This window comes from Silene latifolia, unplaced genomic scaffold (assembly GCF_048544455.1).
Source record: "Silene latifolia isolate original U9 population unplaced genomic scaffold, ASM4854445v1 chrun_scaffold_16, whole genome shotgun sequence".
Taxonomy (NCBI): Eukaryota; Viridiplantae; Streptophyta; class Magnoliopsida; order Caryophyllales; family Caryophyllaceae; genus Silene; species Silene latifolia.
The window spans coordinates 4,293,315-4,303,205 of record NW_027413123.1 but is presented as its reverse complement, the minus strand read 5'-3'; the positions used below and the strand labels follow the sequence as shown (position 1 = coordinate 4,303,205).

The window sequence follows — 9,891 nt, the reverse complement described above, 5'->3', positions numbered from 1 at the left end:
TATGCCTAGAATAAGAACAAAAACGCGCCTCGCGTGACCTCACGTGCACTACAAGAAAAAGGCCTATTTGCAACGGACCAATCCGTTGCGAAATAACCCTAATCCGTTGCTTATATACAGTTTGCAACGGATATCTGTTGCAAACTGGTGCGTTGCTTATATGGCGTTGCAAATGAAAAAATATGCAACGGATCGGCGTTGCTAATTTTTATGCAACGGACGTATATTATTTGCAACGAATGATCCGTTGCTTAAATGAGGTCCACGTGGCACCTGTTTGGTCAATTATGAGACGGATTTCCGTTGCAAAAAAAAAATGTTTTCCGTTGCATAGTAGAGGGAAAAGTCAACAAATTGACTTTTTAAATTAATGGATAGCCGTCACAAAACCTGTAATTTCCGTTGCAAACACAAATGCACACTACAACAAATCCCGCCATTTTTCGACGCTTTTTAAGGCTATTACCGACGCTTAAAAGCGTCGCCATTTTATATCTCAACGCTTCCAAAAGCGTGGTTTTTTGAGGCGTCGCGAATTTTCGACGCTTTTTTCTGTCAACCTTGTCGTCACTTTTAAGTGTCACGAGCACTGACGCTTTTGTCCAAAATATATTTAAAACAAAATCTAATAACATAAAATTGCATTCATACATCAACACTTCAAAAGAAGTATTGTAATTAATTCATCCGAATTACAATAGAAAAAAATATCCCTATTATCAAATTAAACATACATTAATGTTCACGTAAAAAAAAAAAAAAAAAGTTCCCAAACAGATTAAATGCTAGCCAAAAGGTGCAACCATCTGTTCCAAAAATGAATTCGAGAATTGTTCCTTTCATCTAGATGCACCACCAAAAGTAGAGCATCTCCAACGTACCCTGGAGATCAGACATCAATAAATATATAATTAAAAATACAATATCATAATTCTTAAACACCCAATGTTGCTTCTCAGAGTTACCAAAGTCTAATTCAAGGTGCATTTTACGGAAAGAGTGTTCAAGCAAGAGTTATTTTCTAACAAAATATGCATGATGAATAATATCAGATATGGATGTAAGTTATTCATAATTCACAACTCCAGTGCACTATGAGTACTCACTAGTCACTCCTAGAAAGCATCAGTGTAGCTAGTAGTTTTAGCTATTTGTTACTGATTTTCAAGTCGGACTACCCACAACATAGTAGTAGACTACTGTTACGAATAGGCAATAGGCAACTGTGTCAATTTTGGTTGTAGGGCTTTACAAAGGAAAGACACCACTACAAAACCCTCTGAAATTTGATTTACTTCCGTCAACGCTTCAATGGAGTAAGATAGTTAGGGGAGTGTCAAATTTGGCACACATAGACACACACACACATACACATCAAATGAATTTTTTTAGTATTAAGCCAGCTCTTGTATCTGTCAAAATAAGATCAGTGAACTCAGAGATTTCTCAAACAGATTAGCTCACATACTTTATAGTTTTCCTGAAATCCCTACTCGCTTCATCCTGTGCTTGAAAGGATCGGAGACACAGCAACCATCGGGAAGAACAAAATGCTCCTGAAAAATAAAAAAACATAAAAACTGTAAATGTGGGCTCGTCTAGAACTGTATACCTACATGGGAAGCAATTTCTTTCAAAGTAAATGAAGTTTCATTCATTCCTAGAACTGTATACCTTGACGTTTTATCAGATATTAATATTTGTTAAAAGAGGTGGTTATAAAAAAATAATTACATGTATGAACTTCACAAGAATCCTAGACTCATCCTATCAAATAAAATTCACTTACTGTATTATTTTACATAGTACACCCACATGAGACTAAGACATGACTTATGTTGATAAAAGTCACTGTACACAGTTACTATCCAACAAGATATAAAAGTAACACAACTTACACACTTACGATCTCAAAGTTTCCACCCAAAATATTAACACTTGGACAATTCTTTTTAAGCCAAGCATACAAAGATATGCACCCATGTCGACTACATTTAAACGATTTCGAGTAATAGACTAATAGCATAGATCATCACTAAGATTGTGATCAACGAGACTCATGAAGTAAATCACTTATGAGAAGAACGTACATGATAATGATTTGTTGTATTACCGAAGACCTCCGACATCTGAACACGGCCAACGGCCAAATCACTTATGAGAAGAACGTACATGTATTTTGGGATAAATTATAAGGGAAAGGGGACAATAAAATTGGGATAGAGGGAGTATGAAAGAAATCGAGGGACAAAAAATCAAAAGTTGTTATCATGAATGCAACTTATGCACTCAATCAATGCATTGAGGAAAAGAAGCATTTTAAACACTCGGCATAGTATATTTTCACAAGGATCATTCTTGAGAGAATACTAGATGAATAATATGTCTACAATATTGTGGCATTCTAGAGGGAATACTGAGTATACATCATACAAGGACTGAGGAAACAACTGATGAAAACTGGAAATCTCCATCAATAAGAGATATGAATGAGTAAAATGACTTTCCCCTATGAAATTGAGTTTCTACTTTCTAAGTCTCTGACATAAAGTATAACTAGAAACAAAATTTACGAGGGATATGGAAAAGAATGAATGCATTATAAACTTGTAAGGAGCCAAAAACAGAAGTTGACAAAAAAGCACAAACTATTACTATTATTAATTATTAATTTGTACTGATATAATGGAGTATATGACAAAGAGAATTTAGATATCACATACCCACTAACTTGATGCTCTACTGAAGAACGAGTATCGTATGTAAACTCACTGTGTGTATCCAAAGAAGTTCTGAAGGCTTGCAAACACACTGATCCTGAAACAGCACAATAAACAATATAGTAATAATACCATTACTGACAAAAGAAGAATCAAATAATATATCTAGCGACGTTTTAGCATTCAAAAAAGATGAAAAGTGACTAGGCTAGCAAACGAGATGCTTTAACAAGCGGATATCAATAAGATGATACCCCTGTGCAGAGGGAAAGTACAGTCTTATCTACAAAGCCTCCCTGTAGAGCTGTATAATATTCAAATCAAAAATTGATTTGTTAACCACTATTATATGCAAATCAAAAATTGATGGTAAATCAACTCATGAGTGAATTAAGGGCACGTATTATTATAGATTGTAAATCGACATCGGCAACTTCTAATTGATACTCAGTATAGAAAACATAAACCCTAGAAATATAAAAAACAGAAAGGTGGAGCAATTTTACTTACAATTGCACTACATCGGGAGTAATAACCCAAAATTAGGTTTTGATTAATAATTATTGATTACTGATGACGATGAAACAACGAAAAAATACATTAAAGATTGAAGAAATTTACCTACTTAGTTGACTACGATAATGATCATCGAGAGATGCGATTAAGAATATGAGCAATTGAGAGATGAACAAAGTAGGCGATGCCTCACGATGGAGAGGATAGTGAATGAATTAAGTTTTAATTGATAATTGATAATTGATTAGAGGGGAGAGGGTGTATGGTATAGGCAGTTAGGTTGTGTTTTGGAAAAGCGCTATGCCAAATTTTTGAGTTTTAATTAGCATATACACGAGCGATTTTACACCACTAAAATCTGAATATGTAAGAAGTTTGTACACTTAACATCGTGGTTCCCATTGTAATGCCCCCTACTCACTTTATTTTTAACATTCTGATATGATTTTCATCCTAATTTATTAACTTATTAACATCCAATTTCAACTAAATAATCAAACATCCAATTTCAACTCAACAAATATCGAAATTCAACAATCAAACATCCAAAAACATCAAAAATCAATAATAAAACTATACAAATCAAACCCTAATTTAAAATTAAAAAAAATTGCAAAAGAGAAGGGGACGACACATACCGTCGAGGGCGAGGAAGGAGGCTGCGGCCGGTGGTACTGGTGGAGACTGCGGTGGTCCGCTGTGGACGAGATCGAACGGTGGTCGCGTAGCTTTTTTTTTTTTTTTTGGAAAAGGAATCGTCACACACGATCAGGAGGAGGAGTTGGGGTTGTGAATTTGGGGTTGTGAATTTTGACTTGTCTAAATAGTACTCCCTCATATTCACACTGCCCCACATGTAATTTAATTTGGACCACACACATCAACCCAAAAAGGAAATAGGAAAGAAAACCCGAATAATCCAAATAAGGAAATAGGGAAGAAAATGGTGAATAGGAGGGAGTATAAAAGATGAGTTTTTAATAAAGAGGGAAAATGGAAATAAAACCCGCGCATGATGGTTTATTGGGAATTGTAGGAGTTTAACCAATATGCAACGGATAGGCATTACAAAATCCGTTGCATAAATTAACCAGCTTTAAATTTATTAGGCGGGTAAATAGATATGACGCATATCCGTTGCAAATTTTCATTAAGCCGTTACATAATTTAATATCCGTTGCAAATTTTCATTTAGCCGTTGCATAATTTAATATCCGTTGCAAATATAATAATATCTGTTGCAAGTAATACTTAGCAACGGCTTATACAGTTCGTTGCAATTAGTCCGTTGCAAATCAGCCTTTTTCTTGTAGTGGTGTCGCTCTTGTGGCACTAAATAAACGGCCCCTGGCCAAGCTGAAATAAGGCAATGTCACGCTGCTCTTGCATTTTGACAATTTGTCATCCTCATATCATCAAATAAACTAAATTCGCACCTTTAGAGTAAGTAAAAAGCTCATGCTTATCTTCTAAGTTCATTACAAGCTCTTGCTTAGAACAATTATTCTTTTACATTTACTCGAACTACGCGCAAGGGTTTGATTTCATTTTTTTAAATGAATACGTAGGCAATCCTTCACGGGATACAACCCATTAATTTCAAAAATGTAAATAGAAGGACATTTGCAGTTGCATTTGGAATTCGACAAGAATAATAAACAGAAAGTCACAACGGTTTCATAACCAATTAACCTCTTTTATTCATTTCTAATAATAATACGTTACAGAATAATAATAATGCCAAGTAAAAATAAAAATATAAGCTAGGATTCTAAAAACCCCACCTTCTTATTACAATAATAATAATAATAGTAAATAATAATAAAGACTTGGGCTATTCCTCCATCTTCCCTTTGCCCTTTTCATTTTTGTCATACTTCTTGTCACGACCTCGAGACGGACGCTCTTGCACCACTTCGGACCTAATCACCAACGGTCTTTCTCGAGGCTTAGCCTTACCATTCTTGTCAACCACTTTGTCCGCGACAGGAGAGGTCTTCGGTTTCTTCGAAGGACGAACAACTCGAAACCCGGCTTCTTCCTCTCCCTCAGTCAGATGCTTCTCTTTCTCCTTTTCCACTTCGCGCACCTTGTAGTCAACGGGCTCGCGCTTTCTCAATCTCTCACGCTCCTCGGGAGTAGTAGCTTTCCTCCACCGCAGATAGGAGTCCGACACCCATAAGGCACTAACAGAAGAGTTCAAGAACCACACATTTCTGCTTCATTCCAACTTATCTCATCAACCTCAGTGGTAAGCGCCACGGCAGTCTGCGGGACAGTGTCAAGCTTCGGGATCATCTGCTTCATTCCAACTTATCTCATCAACCTCTCCGGGAAGATGCATATCATGAATTCCAAGCCAGGAATGCGCGCAGATCGGGTAGGATCCAAGGAAGATACTCCAGTGACAGATTTGAGGTGCCACCATGGTACAACCCATCTAATCAAAGGGCCATCATCACTCTTCAGTTTGTTTTCCCGAATTGCACTTTGAGTGAAGTCCACCATGTAAAGCTTAGTCCTCATTGCAATCGAGTGAGCATGATAAGAAGGAACATGAACTGGGGGCTCGATCAATCGAAGGCGCTCCATAAGCCAGACCTACCAAAAGCGGGAATTAGACATAAAAAAAACAAAAAAAAACAAAAAAAAACAAAAAAAAACAAAAAAAAAACGAAAAGAAAAAGAAAGAAAGAAAAAGAAAAGTGTTCTTTTACCTGCAAAATAATGGGACTTCCCCAATACGGTAGGTCGCGATTGGCTTTCCTATTATCCAAGCCCAATAGGATCTCTCCTAACACTACTACACATACCTTGCATTGGTGACGCTTTTTCAGGCGTTTTTCGACGCTTTAAAGCGTCAATTTTTTTTATCGACGCTTTATAAAAGCGTCAAATTTTGGGCCGTCACTATTTTTTGACGCTTTTTTTAGTCAATAATTATGACATTTTTTAGCGTCTTCATGGCCTATTGACGCTTTTAATTGTCAACAAAATTGACGCTTTTAAGCGTCTTTGGTGGCTATTGACGCTTTTAATTGTCAATAAATGTGACGCTTTTAAACGTCTTCTTGGACTATTGACACTTTTAATTGTCAACAAAATTGACGCTTTTAAGCGTCTTTGGTGGCTATTGACGCTTTTAATTGTCAATAAATGTGACGCTTTAAGCGTCTTCCGCGACTATTGATGGTTTTATGTGTCAGTCGATGAGACGGAATTAAGCGTCACCTATTCATATATTGACACTTCTTGTCACCGTCTAATTTTGACTTTTTGATTTCTGATAAAATCGTACGTAGAGATTAATTAAATACACCTATAAATAATATAGTACTACTAGCTATCATTACTAAATCATAAAAAATAAAACATAATGCAATGTACTCCGTATATAATTAATAACGTACCCATGTACTTTTATAAATAATTATACGTTTGATACATATAACGTCTCCATCACAAATACTATAGCTAGCTAGCATTGACAATTTAACTAATATAAACTAGTACGTAATTTTTAGTACGACAAAATCAAAAATACCAAAAGGGATCCGGAAGATAGTAAAAGTCCAAAAAATCGTAAAAAAATGCTACGTAACTAGCTAGACAAGGACACTGATCTAGTAGTTTGAATGTGGTAAGGGCTTCAATCATGTAAGCGCAATGTCACAGAGACGTCAATCAACATATGAAGGCGCATCTTCAATCAACATTTGAAGGCGCATCATCACCATCTGATGAATCTGAAACCTATAACGGCAAAGAAAATATAATTTATATGAATATATTTGATTAGTACATATACACTTCACAAAAATGTTTCAAAATTGTGCTGAATAGAATTACCCGTCGAAAGGTAAGAAGAGAGAAAATTAGCGAGAGGACGAGACTACTAAACAATATTAGATTCAGGTCAATAAAGCACAAAAACAATCACAATCTCGGAAAATTATCGCGCAAGAAAAACTTGATTAGAGGACAATATTAGATTCAGTGTGTGTTCACTAAAGAAGATTCAATGAAAGAGGCAGATGTCATTACTCGTAAAAAAAAAATCACTACGCCGTTTGTCCCTTGACATTCCAAGAAACTCCTCCTTCGACAAAATCACGCCACTAGATATCCTTCAAAATGTCACAGTAAGAAAAAGACTCACAAAATACTGACTAGTCCCTACACCACCTTTTTTTCTTCTTATGAGAAGAATTAACAAACTCGAACAAACAAATCTCGTTATAATTTCTAAAACATAGACGAAAGAATTGTGTAATCCTCCTACTAATCCACTCAGCCAACAGAATGAGAAGCCACCATACCAAGAAATCGGTAATTTTGGTAAAATGGGTAGTTAAATTCACGGTACCTCGTAAATACGGAACAAAACATACATATCTGGAAACACATTACAAGGAGACCAAGAAATTTGAGCTATCTACTAACTCACCTAAACCAAATCATACGATTTGAGCTATCTACTAACTCACCTAAACCAAATCATACAATTGACAAGTAAAGGTCACTAACTCACCTACTGAGCATTCTATGGCACTGAAAGGGGTTAACTCAAACATTCTGGTCAGGTCGAATGAATACGACAAATTATACACATAGCCAAGCAAATTAAAGTCGAATTAATTGGCAAATGAATTATACAAATTATACTCAAGGAAACCCATAATCTCGTTGTCAGAGGGCGAATTTAAGGAAGAAAACAGACCATGAAATGCCAAACATATGAAGTAGTGAGTAATATCTTGGTGTCAAATGAGACACAAGGCCAGCTGGCCAATACAATAAATAGGGAAGGAGGATTTTAAACCTGTGATCTATATTGTCACGATACGTCCGTCATAACCATTATACTAAGACCTGGTGGTAATACTAATACACTCATAATGGAGATGCAGACAAACCCAAAAGCTCAATTAACTTAACCTTCACCAAATTGTACAGCAGTACCACATAATTTCTATCCTCACCAACAAGGGTGTATTATTTGAGGGGTGGAAGTCAAGGCAGCTGGTAATCTGCAATAATAGTGGGCGGAAGGGTATTACAACCTGGGTGGGGGAACCCGCCATCTGCATCTGAAACGGGAAAGAGCTGGATCATTACTGAAGTATTATCGCATTATGTTCTTTAGTTATTTAGGTTTGCAGACCGGAAGGTAATATGCTTATTTAAATACACTTTAAATTTAGTTCTTAGTTCTGTACACAGGTAAACCTGAATAGCCTTTGGATTATCCTCAAATACTATCACCACATGGTCTGCAACTCACCAAGTTTCAGTGTGACACCCCCATACTCCAAGTGCCTTACCAGGACCACTCAGGTATGAAGACATTACCATCTCGGTTACCCGAGGCAATGATAATCAAACAACAATGAAGAAACAACGTTTATTATAAATGATTAACGAATAGTTACAATCCTCAAAACCAAACCAAAAGTACGATACATGTTCTCAAACTGACTGTTCTAACTGAAATGTAAATAAACTAAAAGCTACAAAATGAAGACTCCTATCATCATGTCGTGGCATCCCAGCTATCCCAGTACTCATCTCAATACCTGCTCAATATCTGCTCACCATCCCCGAATGGATCACCGCAGGTTTACAAAACAACACCGGGGTCAGTACTAATCACACAATCAATATAAACAACAATGATAAGATAAACAGACAGCTTAACTGTCACACACACACACTGTTGGGGTTGGTGTCCTTAACAGTTAGTGCAAGGACTTATAAACCTCTAAAAGGATCAAAGGGCATACTTTTGGTATTATTATCAGTTGATCCACGTTTATCAATAACGGTTGGCTTGCTAGATAAGTTTGACGTTATTGTCATACAGATGGCGGTGATCAACTGGTCCCTAAAAGTCACACCTATAGGATACGTTTGAGAGACGTGACAAAGATGAAAATACAACATGTAGATGCCAAATTTGACTAACCAGTTAGTCCGAGTTATTTGACTAGTAATTAGTCAAAATGTGATGTTGAGATATTATATTTAATACGGATTAAATATTATGGGCTAAGAAGCCCACTTCCCCATGCATACCCTCGGTCCGGCCGAACCAAACAAAAGGAGAGACTCCCTCTCCTTTTGACCTAGCGATTTTCATTTTACAGAAAACTAGGGTTTTGGAGATCATTTCTCTCTGAAACTGAGATCTCACATCTCGAGAAAAACTCACATCAAGTTCTCCCAATATTGCAAGGCAATCGGAGAGCACGTTCTAGCACAAGGGCATTTCTCGGACAAGTCTTGGGTGCAACAATTAGGAGGGAATCTCGTTTGATTTCTGTTCTTTACGCCGCACTATAAAGGACCCGAGGTTGATTCTTAATCCTTATTGTTTCTTTGTTGTTTTTCGTTTATGACAATATTTCACATGTTAAATTTACGTTATAGTCCTAAATTTAAAGGGTCTTATACGGATATTACCCCACAAGTGGTATCAGAGCGAGGCCACGTAAATTTTCATTGTGATTTTTCATAAAAACGATTTTGAAACGATTGTTTTGTCTCGAATACCGTGCCATGTATACACGGCTGGATTTTTTTTGAAACCGTGACATGATTTTACACGGTTGTTTTGTGAGATTTTCGATTTGTTTTTATGCATATTGTTGTTTTA

At 36.4% G+C, this 9,891-nt stretch overlaps 1 long non-coding RNA gene across 1 annotated transcript; it reads right to left on the bottom strand.

Moving 5' to 3' along the window:
- Positions 1-682: 682 nt before the first annotated feature.
- Positions 683-3,510, bottom strand: LOC141637267 (uncharacterized). Its single transcript, XR_012541702.1, has 4 exons — positions 3,342-3,510; positions 2,724-2,817; positions 1,469-1,556; positions 683-882 (listed from the first exon to the last, which is right to left on the bottom strand). It is a non-coding gene; the product is annotated as an uncharacterized LOC141637267 (long non-coding RNA).
- Positions 3,511-9,891: the final 6,381 nt, after the last annotated feature.